This window comes from Arvicola amphibius, chromosome 8, assembly GCF_903992535.2.
Source record: "Arvicola amphibius chromosome 8, mArvAmp1.2, whole genome shotgun sequence".
Classification (NCBI taxonomy): Eukaryota; Metazoa; Chordata; class Mammalia; order Rodentia; family Cricetidae; genus Arvicola; species Arvicola amphibius.
The window spans coordinates 4,830,478-4,849,691 of NC_052054.1; positions in this window are offsets into that span (position 1 = coordinate 4,830,478).

A 19,214-nucleotide genomic window follows, 5' to 3' on the forward strand; every position below is an offset into this window, starting at 1 on the left:
GTGTCTAGGTGATGCTTTCCATGGACGTGTGCCATGGACTGGTGGGCTAGTTGAGCCTCCAGCAAGGTGTCCTCTGTCGTTTACTGTCCGCCTCCACACACCTGCTCTGCCCACTGGCCATATCCTGCTGATTACTGCCAACCTTTGCCCTGTACCCTCTCTTAGGAGGGATTTCTACGTAAGAAGAGCTGCGTTTTCTGTTTTTCATGTTCTCATCTGTGTCACCGACATGATGTTCAAGCTGGCGCTTATTTAAACAAGCTCATGAGAAAATATTTAATAAGGAATATCATTGCTCAGAATGGGCCCAAGTGAGAGAGTCAACGGACCCCTCTTTCAATTTTTCATAAAATAAACAAATTATAAGGAAAATAGGTATTCAATAGGGTTGATTAAGATGCAGAGAATAAAACTCTGAGAGTTATAGTAAACTGCTAAATGTTTTACAGGTCAATCTGATACATTTATGCTAACTTATAAATATTGCATATAGTATTTCAGTAAAAAAAATCTTTCTTGTGTTTAAAAAATTGATTTTTAAATTATTTATCTTAAAAAAGAAAACCAGTAGTAAAATTGTAAAGTGTCTACAAGAACTTACTGAATCCCTAAATATTTTACCTTCAGACCAAGAGGACTGGTGTACAAATGGCATTTTTCAAGTCACTTTCTACCTAACTTGAGAGTTCCTGGCTTCAGGGAAGTAATTTTAAATATTCTGTAATAAATGTCCCTCACCATGGAGTGCTCAGAGTGTGACAAAAGCATTCAGATTGCTTTTGACTTTGTGTGTAACAGAAGGGTTTTAATTTATGAAAAGTTATTAGAGGACTCATTTGTTTTCAAAATAAACATCCATGGGAGTCTAATCAATCTAAGATTTTCATAATTTAACTAAGGAATCCCGTTATAGGTGATTTTTCTCTTTTTGACTCTTGGATGCATTAGGTGTATTTTGTTTGATGCAATTTCAGGGGCCATCACTCAGGGATTCTAAGGTATAGGGCATTTCTACAGTCTATACCAGACATATGACTCTGCCTGAAAATTACAATGCGTGTACACTTTTGTGTGTTTGAGTCTATGAGGTCAGGTGGACACGTGTGTAGTTGTGCAGGAATACATGTACTCATGTATATGAAGACCAATGGTCAACCTCAGATGATGTTGCCAAGGTGACACCCATTTTCTTTTATGAAACCAGCTTTCTCATTGGCCTAAATCTTGCAAAGTAGGCTAGATGAGCTGTCCAGAGGGTCCCAGAATCCACCTTTTTCCACACCCCCAGCTCTGGGATCACACACATGCCATCATGCTGGCCTTTGCATCAGTTCTGGGAGCAGAGGAGGTCAAATTTGAGCCTTTGTGTTTGCTTGACAAGTACTCTACAAATGGAGTCATTGCATAGCCCTGCGTGCTCTTGCTTCACAGTCGTTCCGATCACCTGGATACCTGCCCTGAGTCATACTCAGTGACTAGCTAGAGGGGATGCAGGGATGCAGGGGTGCAGGGGTACAGGGTGCAGGGATGCAGGAGTGCAGGGGTACAGGGGTACAGGATACAGGGATGCAGGAGTGCAAGGGTGCCGGGGTATAGGATGCAGGGATGCAAGAATGCATGGATGCAGGGGTTCAGGGATGCAGGGATGCAGGATGCAGGCATGCAGGGGTGCAGGGTTTCAGGCGTGCAGGAATGCAGGGATTCAGGGGCTCAGGGATGCAGGATGCAGGCATGCAGGGGTGCAGGGTTTCAGGCATGCAGGAATGCAGGGATTCAGGGGCTCAGGGGTTCAAGAGTGCAGGTTGCAGGCATGCAGGAGTGCAGGGATTCAGGAATGTAGGTATACAGGGGTTCAGGGGGTACAGGATGCATGCATGCAGGGTGCAGGGATGCAGGCGTGCAGGGATTCAGAGGTGCAGGGATGCATGGAGGATGCCATGGTTGGCTGTGCATTTTCTTCCTTGCTATATATTGCACTTCTACAGAAAGATGGGCCACATTATTAAGCAAGTTTGAAATTTGCCCGCTGCTTTTTATTCATTTCTTCCATCTTTTTCCGGCAGTCCTCAGGAAGATGAACATGGTTGAGTTAATTGTCTTATAGTCTACTCTAGACCGTGACCACATGTATCCTCATTTCTGTGAGTGAATGATTGAGCAGTTCTATCACTAAAACTATTAGATTTGGAGAGCTTATTGATTTGGAGTCTTGGAACAAAAGTGGTCAATACGCTGTTTGGTATTTTTAGTTCATTTAGATTCAAAAATTCCTGCAGAAGCTGGAGTCTGAGGTTCTTCTTTTGAATTAAAGATCATAATGGCTGAGCAATTTCACAGAAGCCCCGGGTTTTCCCTTTCTGGAGTTTAGGAGATAATGCTGGCGGGTCCATCTGTGCATGTGATTAAGCACATATACAGAGGCTTATTGACATCAACTCCTCAATATGAGCATCTCTGGCTCATATAATTTGAATCTTGAGAAATTGTGCCTTACGGTAATTGACAACTTGAATAATTTCGGTCATAATTTACTCAGCCTGATAAAGTCAGTGTATTCCCCAGCTAAGCTTAGAATTGATCATCTGACCATCATTAGAAGGAAGAATTGATGGTTTTAAAATCAATCAACAGTTATTGAATGCCTACAAGCAGCAGGGAGCTCTGGTCAGAATCATCCAGTGTCACTGGAAATCAGGTTAGCTTTGCAAATGATTCTGAAAGATTTAAAGTAGAATTAAATTTGAATTGCTAATTTCTATCCAGAATGGAAATGACATTCAGCTTGGCTGTGCTGGACACCTGGCCCTAGGTTTTAGGAAAGGGACCAAGTCAAACCAACTGGATATGGGGCAGAACAGAATGCTGTGCTGGAGAAGGCCCAAACTGAATGAGTGTTATCAGTCTTTAATTTATGGAGCTCTGGTGGTCTGAATTCCTCTAAGCCCTGGAAGAATTTTAACCAGTGTAATGCTTCCCATATGCCAGCAGGCTTCAGAGCTCCAACTGGCAGAGGGAGACACTCAGGCTGATGTCACACGAGGTATAGGGCCATGGTGAGTGCAGAAGCTACTACACAACCCAGCCGTGAATATGCAGTCTTTAGACCTGCTTCTTATTATCTGCTACTGATAACTCTGGGAGGAGGTTGGAGGGCCAAGGTGGGGCTTTGGGCTGGTAATGTTCATTTTTGGTTTTCAAAACTCCTGTGTATATAGGAGGTTTTTGTTGGACGTTGTTATCTCTCCAAGGGAAACATGATTTTGTGTGAAAAGAACATGTCTTAGAAGGTGTTAGCAAAATGGATTTTCCTTCCAAGTAGAAACTGAATCCAAGTGAATCTCTTCAAGGCTCAACACAGTCCCTGTATCTTCTGTTGGCTCTGGATCCAGTCGTGGCTGATAACACCTGGTTCTAGATGATTCCTTTGAGTATGGCTTGGATAGGACCTACATCTGCTGATGGTCTATGAGAGGCCATACCATTTGCACCTCTATCTAAGACAATCTAGGGGATGCAGCAGGATGCTCAGGTAACAGTAAGAAAATAACAGAAAGAACACTTGGTGGCCTCTAACTATAGCATCATTATCATCTCTGTTCTTGCTTCTTGATCCAGTTTCCCAAGACCCACAACACTTGCTTTGCTCGGTCCATTTCACATTCAGTCTTTTTTTTTTTTTTTTTTTTTTTTTTGGTTTTTTGAGACAGGGTTTCCCTGTAGTTTCTAGAGCCTGTCCTGGAACTAGCTCTTGTAGACCAGGCTGGCCTCGAACTCAGAGATCCTCCTGCCTCTGCCTCCCGAGTGCTGGGATTAAAGGCGTGCGCCACCACCGCCCGGCTTATTTATTTATTTATTTATTTATTTATTTATTTATTTATTTATTATGTATACAATATTCTGTCTGTGTGTATGCCTACAGGCCAGAAGAGGGCACCAGACCCTATTACAGATGGTTGTGAGCCACCATGTGGTTGCTGAGAATTGAACTCAGGACCTTTGGAAGAGCAGGCAATGCTCTTAACCTCTGAGCCATCTCTCCAGCCCCACATTCAGTCTTGAAAGCTGGGCGGGCCCATTACTTTTAAGATGTTCTGGAAAGAATAATCAGTTCTTAGTGATAGCATGACCATGCAAACAAGGAGAGCTTTGATGCCGTGGAGCTGCGTGGTTAGGAAGATGGGAACAGCTAACCCAATCTAGTGTCAACGCAAAGCCGAGTGTAAGATGATGCAAGCTCTCCATCATCTGTTTAGATCTGGGACCAGTTTCCTCTTCCCAGGCTGAAACAATGTATCCACTGCTAGCCCAGCCAGTACATTCTTTGGAAAAGTCTCTTTATTTAGATGAAAACTGACATACCCAGAGGTTTCTAGGTTAGAGCCTAGAGGATTCTTAAGGCAGTGAAACTTTGATGTGATAGATAGATGCCATTAGACATTTGTTCAAACCCAGAGACTGCTCACCCGCAAGAGCGAACCTGGCTGAAAGCTAAATCTGGTGCTAGGCTGCTATTCAGTAGCTGCAACTATGGGCCTGAAGATGCCTAGTGGGCTTTGGGCCAGTGGGGAAGTGTGTGTGTGTGTGTGTGTGTGTGTGTGTGTGTGTGTGTTCAGGGGGAGTATATAGAAGACTTCTGTGCCTTGCTCTTATTTCAGATGTGTACCCACTGCTGAACTAATAATAAACTCTAAGAAAAAAAAAACAAAAAAATGAATTTCCAGGCAGCTCAGAAACAAAAGGGCACTGACTCTTGACTTTTGATGGACAGGCTCCAAGTGAAGCAGAACGTCCTTCGTCTAGAACTTGACCTACAAATGTCCCACGCAGAAAGGGTGAGGACAACTTTGTGGCCTAGATGCTTCCCAAGCCTCTGCATGGGGAGTCTGCTAAGGTGAGTGTGCTCCCATTTACACACTCAGAAACAAATACAAAAGAGCGAAAACTTCCCTGGAGGTGTAACTTGTGCCAGGTGAACAAAAGCATTTAGCTACCCAGGATATAGAGGCATGAAAGGGGACACACACACTGATTCTCTTTTTAACAGAAAACACTATATTTCTTTTTAAAACAATTGTGTGTGTTTGTGCTACATGAATGTGGACAAACGTGGGTGTGTGTGCTACATGCATGTCAACAAACGTGTGTGTGTGCCTGTACACATACAGAAGCCAATGAAGGACATCATGTGTCCTACTCTATCACACTTTACTTTGTTTTCTTGAGACAGGGTCTCTCCTAAATCTGTAGCTCACAGTTTCTGTTGGGTCATCAGCCAGTTTCACTTCCCAACTATCCCCCCTGCCCAGCGTTGATATTATGGGCATGTGGCAATGACAGGCTCTTGCATAGGGGTACTGCAGATTCAAACTCAAGCTCTCATACCAATACAGCAAGTGTCCTTGTCCTCTGAGCCAGCTGTAGGTAGCCCCACCTGAATGCATATATGTTTTCGCCAGCTTCCAGTTCCTCTGTGATGGATTCCTGACCTTCCTTATTTTCTAGTTGTTACAGGTAGATGCTTTTTACATCCTGGACACGGGTTCCCTTGACGTATGGACCCCGTTACTGAGAGGAACCCTGCCTTTCCCACTCTCTTTTCTGGTGTGCTGTCTCTAGGAGTAGAAACTGTGCACAGGTTCCTCTAAAGATGAAACCTGTAATACGCAGAGTTCTGGGATGTCCCTTCCCCTTCAAAGAGTGGACAGAGTTAGTGAACATGGCAGAGCCCACAATGTGATGACTTTACCTTATAGGACAAAGGCAAAGAGAATTTTGCTTATATGGTTAGGACCACAAATCAAATATTTGACCTGGCCTATCAGATGGGTTTGCTGGAAGCTTCATAAGGTCTTCTTGCTCTTAGTTGCTGGTCTGGAAGTACCTGGAGTTCTACGGCGGCCAGAATAGGCATGGCACCTGCAGAGCCATGAGCTTAGGCATGGAGGACTTTGGGTTTCAAATGAGACCCTCCAGGAGGAGACACCGTTAAGTTTTGCCCAGACTTTGTTGCCATAGAAACCACGAATGGATCTTATATAAACTTGTTTCCCAGTAGTGGACACTAGTACAGCTCACCCATGGGTCCCGGCTTCAAAGAGTCACATCAAATTTTTGACAAAACATTGTTCAAGACTTCAGCCTGCACTTAATTGAGTCTTTGGTGGCCATTCCATGCTTCTGTGGGGCAAACGGCCTCTGCACGCAGCAGAGTGAGCGAGTCCACAGGCCCCCCACCATCGCAGCATCTCTCCTATTGGAAAATAAAAATAAAAAGTGTTTTTTGGCCGCTCTGCTAAGTTATGGGATACTGTGGCAGCAATCCCAGCATGCCTCAGCCCGGGATGGTGCTTCTGGCAGCGCCCAGAGAGGGAAGGCACATTTATAGCCAGATAATTGTGCTCTCCGTGAGGAACAAAACACAGGCTCCAAATATAATCAAGCTGCCACAGGTGGCTGGCCGTGCTTCCCAGGACCTACGCCACATGGAGGCTTTGATAGCCTCTGCTGCTGGCAGAGTAGATGGTTGGTAGAGTCCCTAACCAGATAAGCCACGGTGAAGAGTCAGCTGTCAGGGTCCTGTGCAGGCCTGTTCCCCGCTGCCATTGCCATTTCTCAAACAAACCTCGGGAAACACAGGCTAGACACAAATGGACAGCATTCACAGGTCCTCAGAATGTTCCGCTCATTTCCTGATAGCCTTTTGTCGGGAGCATCCCTCACTGAGTGGTGTCACACGGGTTTCCCACTATGCCCATTTGGGGTCCATCTGTATGCTGTTCATCTTCCCACCCTTCCCTCCCATTTCTGTCCATTGGGGAAAAGTGTTCCGTGTACTATTAGTCAGCTTATACCCATGTAGGCTGTGGATGGAATGTCTGAATGGCTCCAGATCTCACATGGTGAACTATGACTCCATATGGTACCATGAGCTGATATCTTTTTTAAAAAATTTTTTATATGGTTTATTTTTTATATTTAAAAAGTTCCATCTCCTCCCCTCCCCCCCCCCTCCCCTCCCCTCCCCTCCCCTCCACCCATACCCCCCCTCCCTCCCTCTCCAGGCCAAGGAGCCATCGGGGTTCCCTACTCTATGTTAAGACCAAGGTCCTCCCAACTCCCCCCAGTTCCAGGAAGGTGATCAACCAAGCTGAGAAGGCTCCCACGGAGCCCGTCCATGCAGAAGAATCAAAGCCCAGCACCATTGTCCTTGGCTTCTCAGTCAGCCTCCACCGTCGGCCACATTCAGAGAGTCCGGTTTGGTCTCATGTTCCATCAGTCCCATTCCAACTGGAGTTGGTGATCTCCCGTTAGTTCTGTCCCACCGTCTCCATGGGTGGACGCACCCCTCACGATCCTGACTTTCTTTCTCATGTTCTCCCTCCTTCTGCTCCTCATCAGGACCTTGGGAGCTCAGTCCGGTGCTCCAATGTGGGGCTCAGTCATTTTCTTCATCTATCGCCAGGTAGAGGTTCTATGGTGATGTGCAAGAAATTCATCAGTATGGCTATAGGAACTGGCCTTTTCAGGCTCCCTCTCCTCATCTGTCCAAGGAACTAGCTGGGGGCATCTCCCTGGAAACCCAGGAACCCCTCTAGAGTCAAGTCTCTTGACAACCCTCAGATGGCTCCCTAAATTAAGATATATGCTTCCCTGCTCCCATATCCACCCTTCCTGTATCCCAAGCATCCCATTCCTCCGAGCTCTCCCCATTCTCCCCTTCACGCTTTTCTCTCTCCATCTTCCCTTGGCCCCGTCTTGCCCCGCCCTCAAGTTCCCAATTTTTGCCTGGCAATTGTGTCTACTTCCAATATCCAGGAGGATTACTATATGTTTTTCTTTGGGTTCACCTTCTTATTATCTTCTCAAGGATCCCGAATTATAGGCTCGATGCAAAGGACATTGTCACTAAGACACAAAGGCAGCCTACTGACTGGGAAAAGATCTTCACCAACCCTGCAACTGACAAAAGTCTGACCTCTAAAATATATAAGGAACTCAAGAGACTAGACTTTAAAATGCTAATTAACCCAATTAAAAAATGGGGCGCTGAACTGAACAGAGAATTCTCAACAGAAGAAGTTCAAATGGCCAAAAGACACTTAAGGTCATGCTCAACCTCCTTAGCTATCAGGGAAATGCAAATCAAAGCAACTTTGAGATACCATCTTACACCTGTCAGAATGGCTAAAATCCAAAACACCAATAATAACCTTTGCTGGAGAGGTTGTGGGGTAAGGGGAACACTCATTCCATTGCTGGTGGGAATGCCACACTTGTGCAACCACTTTGGAAAGCAGTGTGGCAGTTTCTCAGGAAATTCGGGATCCAACCTACCCAGAACCCAGTAATTCCACTCTTGGGAATTTACCCAAGAGATACCCAATCATACTACAAAGCATTTGCTCAACTATGTTCATAGCAGCATTATTTGTAATAGCCAGATCCTGGAAACAACCTAGATGCCCATTCAGTGGAAGAATGGATGAAGAAACTGTGGAATATATACATGTTAGATACTACTCAGCGGTAAAAAACAATGACATCTTGAATTTGCATGCAAATGGATGGAAATAGAAAACACTATTCTGAGTGAGGTAACCCAGACCCAAAAAGATGAACATGGGATGTACTCACTCATAATTGGTTTCTAGCCATAATTAAAGGACATTGAGCTGATATCTTTAGGGGGTGATTGGGTATTGGATCATGGGCACAATGCATATGGACTGATTACTAGAGTCTTCACAAAAAGGTTCTAGAGAACTCCTTAGCTATCTGCCTACCATGTAAGAATACCAGAAGGTGACCATTAGAAACTGTCCCTCTTGGGAGGTTGACTCCTTGATTCTAGATTTCCCAACATCCACACCTCTCAGAAATCCATATTTACTAATTTTACACTAACACAGCCCGCGTTGGTTTTGTTTCAGATGATGACTGTCTGTCTTTAGTTCTGAAAAGTCAACAGGTCTGATGAGGGCAGCAGAATGTACCATGGTGATCATCTCCGGGTGACTTCCTTTTGTAGGTGGCATCTAGAGTACCTCTGTGACGATGAGAAGGGGTTTGGGGAATGATGAGCTGTCTGTGCAGTTCATCTGTACTTCTGGGATCGGCCACAGTCTCTTGGATACATGTCTATCTTAAGATGTTCAAGTTTCTGCCGCTTGTTGACTCCTAGGTCCAATCAGCACAAATAGTATCACCAATATAGTGAACTAGCGTGGTTGAGAACCCTATTTCCTGAGGTTATGGATGGGAGCATTCAAGGTGTGACCTTTCTGTTGGGCAGTGCTGCAGTTTATGCAGGAAGTGTCCCTTCCCTCCCCCAAAGAGGCTCGTGTGTTGAAGGTTTGGGCCAGTGAAACATTGAGGGGATCAGCTTTTAGAAAATGGTTCCCCATAAGGACTCAGACTGAATCAATGGGTTGAACCTTGCTTGGACTTCTAATTTGATGACGTCGTTGGACAGGGCTGTGGTAGAAATGAGGAGGTGGGAGGTGGGCCTTGCTGGAAGATGTGGATCAAAGGGCATGTCGTCAAAGCACGTATTTCCCCTGACTCTCTCCTTCTTCCTCTGTCCTCCGCCATATCCTTTTACGGAGGTGCTTGCCTCACCAGGCCTAGACACAAAGGAGCCAGCCACTCTGAAGAGAAACTCTGCCAATTGACACACTAGCAATTTCCTCCTTTAAGTGAATTTTCCCAGTCTTCCTGTCACAACGGTAAACAGCAGACTCACAGAGACAGCAAAGCACACCGTGTCTTTGCCAGTGGAAGACACATCAAAGCTATCAGACAGAGCTAGATAGCTGTGAGGAGGATGCTTTGCCAGGCGAACAGCACACACCAACAGTCAGGCTTAATTGCTGAGGAAGACAAGATCCCATCCAGGGAGGTAGGCAGCCTCCAATCACGACATTTATACTCACTGCTTTTCATAGTGACTCTCCCAAGGTTTCCTACTGTCTGAAAAATATCTAGCAGGTAAATTACAGGAGTATTTGGTATGAATAGTGACCGCAGGACCTTTTGGGTACTCCACTGTGACAGTAATATCTGCAGTCTGCCAGGCAGGCAGCATAGCTCCTGCCTTTATAGTGTAGAATTCAGATGTATTTCAGAAGCTTTTTTCTAATGTCTTCCCAACATGCTAGTTCTCATTTCACAGGTCAGGGAGCCCGAGAGGAAATCTCCCGGCCATCTGTGGTGTTGGGAGCTAGTGAGCACTGGGGTTCATAGAGTTCCTGGATTCACCTGTGACTTGGAGTTGGACCAAAGCCATTTCTTCCCCAGCTTCCCCAAACCTCCATGGAACCAGTGAGAATATTGACAGTTTTAGGGTCCCAGGCACTCGATGGCATCTCAGCCCTGCCTGAAGCCTCTGTCTAATGATCACTACAATGGTTAGACATTTTTCTTTTCTTTCACAAGACTGTTTCAAGTGATAAATGGGAAAATGCAAAGGGAACTAGATGGTACCAGCCATGGTACCAGCACCATTCTCTGGTCAAGGAAAGTCAACCATTACATGGCTACTACTCACTCATACCCAGCAGGAGCCATGGCTTCTTGTGATATGGAAGCCCCACTTTGGCGTTCCAATTTCTGCTCGTATAGATGAAGGAAATATTTCACCAAGAGGTTAGTTGTCTCATTCCAGGGACAATTTTGCACTGCCAGGACATGAGGATCTGACAATTGTTCAGCTACAATGTCCATTTGTGGCAATAAACAATGTCACAGGCCTCTCCAGGCATCCCCTGTCGAACCAGAGAATCCCTCCCCTCAAAATCAGGCAGGAGCTTCTCAGAGGAGACTTCACAATCTGCCCTAGTAGCCTGGATGCCCTTTTCCCCATCCCCAGACTCTCTGTCTATCCCAGTCAATATTTGGACTTTTTTTTGTAAGAACTTACATGATATGTAATAAGTTCGAATCTCTTTACAATCACATAACAGTAATATTAAAGTGCTGGCATGGTTTCAAGTTACATAGTGGTGTTGATAGGACAAGAGGCTCCACAGACTAATGGCCTAGTCTCTAACTGTGCCTTGATCTGGGAGTGTAAAGTGCTGAGCTTATTTTTTTCTGTTTGACTTCAGAATGCTTGCAAGTAGTTGGTATATTCTGTGGTTTTAGAAATTTGGGGTGAACCATGCTTTTCTCCAAAGTTTATCATCTTAATCATCTTTAAGTGTACAGTTCAGTAGCGCTAGGCACAGAGACAGATTAAATCTCAAAGTTTCTGTCAAGTAAAATCGCAGTCATGTGACCCACAGTTTTATGTTCTAGGTGCCCCCTCTGGTCAGAGGCAGCGATTCTCTCTTTAACTGGGCTTCTGTCCCAGATCATCAACAGTGAATTTGCCAGTGTCTGCCCCTCCTTCTGGGGATGAGGTCAAGTCTTCTAGTTGTCTCAGGTCACGTGACCAATCCCAGGGTCAGGCGGAAGGAAACATGGCTGTTACCTGTGTTACACAGTCGGTGTAATAGACAGACTCCCACCATGAGCAGGTCAGAAAGCAGACTTCCTGCTTGGTCTAGCGGAAGGCCCTAGCTTGCTTCATAGAGTAGTGAGCACAGCCATTGTCGCAGCTTTACAACTGATTCACTGAGCCAAACCCAAGAGCCCAGAGTTCCAGAGATAGTTCTGGAAACATCACCAGCGGACACTACTGTGTGGCATGGTTGTGACTCTGTAGTCATTGCCACTGTGGGTTCTGTCACCACCAGGGAGGTGAAAGTTCACAACAGGTTGTCACTTCCTCCTGACAAGGACAGGCCTTCCTTTCTCTGGCCTTCCATCTCTCCTCCCTCCTTGCTTCTTTCCCTTTCTTCTTCCTTCCTTCATTCTTTGATTCCTTTCTTCCATTGTTCTTCCCTCCCTCTCTCCCTCCTTCCCTCCCTCCCTCTCTCCCTCCTTCCCTCCCTCCCTCTCTCCCTCCCTCCCTCCCTCCCTCCTCCTTTCCTTCCTTTATTCGTTCCTTCCTTCTTTCCTTCCTCCCCCCTCCCTCCCTCCCTCTCCCCTCCTCTTGAGGGGAAATCTATTTGATTGGTGAGTACTTGTCCTTTCTTCTTAGTTTCTTCATGAATATGTAGCTTTCAACAGTGAGCAGAGTAGAAAGAACCCGTGAGAGGCTGTGTGGCCGCTGGGAGGCAGGAAGGAAGAGAGATCAAGGCCAAGGATTTGGACAGAAAGGCTCACGTCCAAACCAGACTCTGACCTTCACAGACTGACTTAAATGGGGTCCTTGCTAAAAGTGGATCAACAGGAAAGTGTGATGCATGATTAATAAAAACTCAGAGAGAGAAACTGGGGTTCAACCTGAAGGTCAGAAAACCAAAACAGCCAGCCACTGGCTTTTACCTCAGTCTGAAATGGCGACCCCGCCTCTAGGAATCTCAGATGGAGACTGTGTCTCAGAGCTGTCCCCTCCCATTTTATAACCCTCTCTAGGGCTTGGATTAAAGGTATATACCTCCGGGTTTCTATGGCAATTAGTGTGGCTACTGGGATTAAAGGTGTGTGTCACCACTGCCTGGTCTGTAAGGGTGACCAGTGGGGCTGTTTTACTCTCTGATCTTCAGGCAAGCTTTATTTATTAAAATACAGTTGAATCACCACTACAAAAATGCGAAGCTTTCTTGTTGGAGAATTTTCCAGAGTCAGACAGTTTGCCAGAAAAGGAGCTGCCACTGCCACTGGTTATTTGTTTTTAAAGTAATCTGAGCTCATCAAACCTATCAAACTTATTCTATTAGTTTATTGATATGTATATATATATATGTGTCTGAGTGTGTTGTGTGTGGTGTGTGTGTATGGGTTGTGCACATGCTTGCATATGCCTGAGGAGACTAGAGAAGGGTTTTGGACTCCCTTTGGGCTGAAAATTATAGGCAGTTAAGAGGCACTGATGTGGGTGCTGGGAACTGAACCAGAGTCTTTCAGGAATCACATGGTGTTCCTACGCTGAGGCCCTTTCTCCACCCCTTCCTGTCTAGATCTTATCATATTGGCTAATCCTTCCATTTCCGGTTTAAGTACATTCTGCAGAGTTTTAGAAGGAGAGGGAGGACGTGTCCCAACCACATCAAGTGGACACTGGGCTGAGTCTCCACTGTCTGTGCCGAATGTATTCATTTTTGTAGTGCCTGCTGATCTGGGGTTCTTGTTGTTCAAACTTTAAACTCTCCATCTTCCTCAGCACACTTAGGGAGAGCCCCTTTGCACACTCACAGTGAAAATGGTTGTTCTCTGCAGGGGCTCCCGTGCTCCCAGGTAGATTTCCCAGGATGGTCAGAGGTGTTCCTGCTGACACTCAGGAGCCTTCAGACCTCATGTGGAGGGGAAGGTCAGGGTCAGAGAAATGTCAAAATTGGCATTGCGGCACCATGGAGGGAATTTGTCCTTAAACTGAGGGATTTCGTTGCAGTTATAATTTTTATAGACACATATCATCCGATTTGGGGGATAAATATGGGGGATAAGAGGAGAGCAGGGAGAGAGAGAGAGAGAGCAAGAGAAGAGGGAGGGGTTATACAGATAATGTTCTAGAGAGACTGTGAGTTAGCAAGTTTTCTTCTAACCTCACAGCCACATGTCACCTATTCAGACCATACACAGACAGAGGCTACAATTGAGTATTTGGATATAACTTTGTCAGCTCATGTAACTTAAATTTTAATTTAAGAGCACTGAGGCTTAGTCAGATTTCATTTTTCATCCTCAGTGGGAAAGGGAACTTTTTCCTGGTGAAGAGGCAGGCTTTGGCCTGCCGGTTTTGTTGAGGCATATTCAACAACTCAAAATATCACTTGAATAATTGCTAAATTGTGTGAGAATTAGCTCATTTATTGCCTTGCATGATTAATTATCTGTACGTACGTGTGTCGAGGACTCTTTGCATCTGGTGCCTTAGCCAGCTTTAGGGGTGCTAGAGTTTAGTTTACTTTCCTTGCTGTGTTGTAGACCCCAGAACTTGCTCATAGGCTGATCCATTGGGATTTTTTATGAGCAGAAGCATTTGATAAAGACCCCCTGTGCTGGGTCTTTGAATAGACACCACAAGCTGTGTGTGACTAGGACAAACTAGTGAATCTGGTCTGCATGAGAGTCTTCCTCTTGTGTTTCTCTTTATCCCCAAGCTGATTTCTCAGCGTCTTTCCTGAAATTTTATTTGACAATCTGGTCACATATAAGGCATGTTCCTAATTTTGGAACACCCTAAATATTGCATGGCTTAATACACTTGCTGGACAGACCGTTTCGATCCACCCGCGTTAAGATGATTGAGAAGCATTCTGAATGCCAAGCAGCTCTCAGTCTCTCCCAGGCTGATGTGACGGGACACTTACCCAGTAATCTCACGGCTGGAGGTGCAATTTGCGCTCACACAGAGGTTAATATTACAGGGCTCTTGGGCCAAGCAGCTGACAGCTTTTCCTGCACTTGAATTTTGATTTTGCTTCCCAAGGACCCTACGTTTTCATTAGGGCTGATGCATATTTCACAGGCCTAAGTGAGGAGCCCCAGGCGGTGGTGGGGTAAGTGGTTCTTCTCTGATTTCGTCGTCTTCCTCATTTCAGGGAAAATGTTCCCTCTCTATGCAGATTGTAACATGAAATCCAGCAGCCGGCACCCTCTTAAATAAGGTAGACCCGCATCTCAGAAGAGTTCCAAGATCGTAGAGAAGAGAAATTCTGAACCAAGTTACTTTTTCTGACTGAGTTATTCATGAAGGCAACAAAACTACAATTACACATTAAATGGGAACAATTCAAATAAAATTATATTCAGTCTTATACCACAGCCAGCCTCCTCATAGTTAGTCCTGTCCCTCCTTTCACTCTGTAATTCACTGTCCTTTAACAAGAGCATTGCCCATTGCTTTACTGAACTTCTGGTGACAAAATCCAGTCCACGCCAGAAGCCCACAACACCCTCCCAGGTCCCCACTTCTCCAGAGGGCTGGTACTTATCTCACAGGGATGTGGCTTTTCAGACAACTCACGCCAACTGACTAGGGACATTGGGACAAACTCTCTCCTTTCAGTGTGGACACACTGACACATCAGCAGGACCATGGAGTCAGGGCATATTCAGAGATGTCATGGTGCTTGCTGTTTCCTGGCTGCCCACTAGTATATTCAAGTTTTCACCCGCAGAAATGTGACACTGGGAATCAGCAGTGTGCCCTCCAGGTGAGTGCATAGCAGGGCCAAGAGCGCAGTAGCAAAGGCAGTGCATTCCCAGCATTGGGTCTACACAACCCGTTGCTCATTCACAATATCTGCTAAAATTTCTCCCAAAGAAGAAAAGGTACATCTATGAGTATATTTCCCATTGATGCAATTAACAAACCACCCATTTAGGAATTCAGTTTTATCTAAGAATTCAAAATTCAATATCATGGCCAAGCCCCAAAATGTGGCCCCTCAGTGGAGAAAAACAGTTCCAATATACAGGAAAGACATAGCTTCTTGCCTGCTAGTACCACAAATGGCTTCCTGATGTCCACCAGACCACCCTTTGTGGATAGAAGGTGAATGATGAATCAGGGGTAGCTTCCTAGGCTTGATGTTTGCTGATGATGCCTTTACAAACCCTTTGATCCAATGAATCTAAAGTGTGTTGCTGGACACTACACCACGTGATGTCACCCCAAGGGAACTCACTTGAATGCTAAACTTTTGCTCAAATAGTCTTATTCATCACTGTGTTGCTGACTAGTTGTCCTGGAGCTTCTAAGGGTTTCTCCCACCTCAATCTCCTATCTCACCACAGGGCTATGTAGATTCTGGACATTTTAATTCAGATTCTTCTGCTAACACTGTACTCTCCCCACGCCCCCAACAGCAAGATCTTAATGGCAAAACATATCAGACTGGTGATGACCAAGCCAATGTAAAGGAGTTTGAGGGGGCCCGTGCATGGTTTAGAAAGCCATGGACAACACACATTTACACTTATTAGAGAGATGGTAAGAACATGGCTTCTTGACTTGTGCCGCTGCCTTCATATATGTTGATTTATTACCCTCCTGGTAAAAGTAGAGTTTAAATAAAGAATGTGTGTCTTGGGACCATGGCATTGAGAAGGTACACAAAATGAGTTTTTGATCCCTTAATCTATCAAAAATATAATAGAAAATGTAATTTCTTCTGGGCGTAAGTCATATTTGTCTCTCAGCATATCTGGTAACTTTTTTTTGCTGTGTATTGTAAATTTGAAATGTTGAATGTCTGAATAGGTTACCACCCGATAGAGTGGTCTGTGCTTGATTCTTTTTAAGCAGGAAAAATTATTTATGGTATAGTTTGGAGTCCTTGGAGAATTGTGTTGGTTGCGATGGAGCAGCCTCAGCAAAGCCTGTGATGCAGACACCACGTGTATGTGTCCTGAAGCGTGTATTGTGGGGGACTTTGCTGAATCAAGAGATTGTCTTATTCTCTCACCTCTGGTGGATGTGAAACTTGGGAAATCTCTGACGTGCAGCTTAGCCAGGGACTCTACAGCTTATTCTTCTATGGTCTTGTAGAGACTCTCCCACAGTCTACCACTGCACACACTTAAGCCAAGCCTCAGCGGGGTCTTCATGTGTTCTCCTGGAGAGTTCATTGTAGGTGACTACACTCTCTCGCCTTCAGCATTCTGGATTTTTTCAGAAACATTCAGTTGCTCAAATTCTCCCTGAGATCTCTCCACCCAAGACAACCATCACCTCAGGCGTGTTCCCACGTGAGACTCTTTTTTGAGACAGAAAAAATCTTACTTGTGTCCCTTTCCATCTCAAAGGCTCCACAGTTTGAGGTGACTGACGTCGGAGCGTGGGCACCCGGGGGTGTTGTTCACACGCCGAAATGGAAGGGTAATATCGGCATCTTCCTCCACAACACTGTCCTGGACTAACCTCCCTTCCTTCCGTTGGGAGTCAGTGATGGTTTGAGGAGGGATAGAGCCACTGTTAGGTTTCCTGCATCATTGCTTTCTGTTGCTGTGATACAATACTGTGGCCAAAGGCAACCTAAGGAAGAGAGTTCGTTTTGACTTAGGATTACATAGATAAGTTTTCATCTTGGAATGGGGCATGGTGGGCAAGCATGGCAGTAAGAGGAGAAAACTGAGAGATTCCATGTTTGACAGCAAGTACAGAATGGAGATATAACTAGAAACAGGATATAGCTATATAATCTCAAACTCTACCCTCATGACTACTTCCTCCAACAAGACTGGACTACATAAATCTCCCCAAGCAGCCCACCCACTGGGGATCAAGTGGTTCAAGTATGCACGCTATGGGGACAGCTAACATTCCAATCACTGCAATTGCCCAGGCTCTAATAAATAGCTCCCTCTCATACTCAGGCAGGCAACTCCAAATAAAGTCTGTAGGTAAAAAGTAAGCATGGAAAAAAGAAAAGAAAAGAAAGAGCTCAGACTTTATCAAGTGACCCTACTGCAGGTCCTTTGGTCATGGCGAGTAATCAATCAAGAGGTAATATACAGCAAGACGGTACATGCATTAGGTGAGAAGCTGTAGAGTTACCATGAAGATTATAGGCAGGGAACAGCAATGGTCTCATTCCTCAGACAGGATACCAGAAAATCTTTGTCCACCATTCTTTTTTAGATCTATAAAGAGGCATTTGTTAAATGCCCTCTGGACATCAATTTGGCAATGAATACAAATTTAAAATACAATAAACCTTCTTCTCTATAACAGTTCCTCTAACACACTGAGAAAGGAAAATGCTACAGGGATACAATTTAACAAAGAAAACTGTATGTGTTAGACAGTCATTAAAATTTGTATATTGGAAAATATAAATGCATTCCACTGAATACTTAACCAAGATTAATTAAAAAGAAACCCCACACAGCTTCTCACTGGCTTACTGGTTTGTAGACACAATATTGGATTCTAAAACTGAGCATGAACTCAGCCTCTCTACATGGCAGATCCCCCAGTCCTGATATTAGACTATCAATTTTCCACATAACTAAGAAGGCTTATAAAGAAGGGGGGTTCCAGCACAGCATTGTGGATTCCCGCTGCCAAACACAGAGGTATCTCAAAGCCATACAGCATGCTGCATTGTGTATTTAGCTTTTACTCATATAGACAAAAAAGGTTTATGGGCAGCGTGTTACAAGCTGCTTGGTGGCATCAGAGTTGGAATAGTGAGCACGGTTCTCAGAGCTGTCAGTGAACACACCCTGCCTTGCTGGAAGGCCATACAGGGCAGAAGCAACAGTCAACGCCATGCCTGCTTAGCATTTTAAAAACTCTCCTGGTCAGAAAATGATTGCAGATATGAAATAGAAGCAAATTCAAAAGAAGAAACCTCTAAACAGGTCACAGGGTGTTTAAAAAATGTACATAGGCTTAAGAAAAAAAGAAAATGGGTATAGCCAGTTATAGAAAGAGATAGTTTTAAAGAACAAAAGTATTTAAGAGGCAATTAAAGTACTGACATTTGATTGTGGGTTGTGTTAAGCTAAACCAACACAAAGAAATCTGGACTTCAGAACTTGGGTCTAAGGGTATGCTGCTTTGGAAAAGAGGTTCTGCTTCTGTTTCCACAGAAGATGAGAAGCTGTGGATTCCTTCCAGGCTAATATGGTTTGATCAAGCAAGAGTCCTTAGAGGCCTGCAATGGGAGCAATGGTCCACATGACCCAGCATCCAGAACAGCTTCCAGGCTACTGACTAAGATGGACCAACCACAAAAAATACTGCAATCAGAACCTGACCACAATTCTTAATTTTCTCATACTCCCCATGAGATTATTACTAGTGTCTCCAACCATCAGGAAGTAGTATAGAAAACTGCACTCAAATTTATCAAATATTGTTTCTGAATGCTTGTTTTCATTTAAAGGGGTGATAGTCATTCTCTATCTAAAGAAAAAGGGGGAATATGATGAAAGAAGGTAATCATTAAATTTCTTTAGTCTAGAAACAGCTGTTAATTTTAGAATATTTTACATTGGTATGGATTTTAGTTAATTGATATAAATTTAAGGTTATGCATATTTCTACTTTGTTTAAGACATCATTTTTATACAGGTCATTAAAAATGTAACATATATTAAAATATAAATTAATAGTCATCTTTAATACTTAAACTTATATTCATGTTGGTTAGATTTTCTAGATATGCAAAGACATATCTCAGATGGATAGGCAATCTTCAAACACTTCAAAGGCC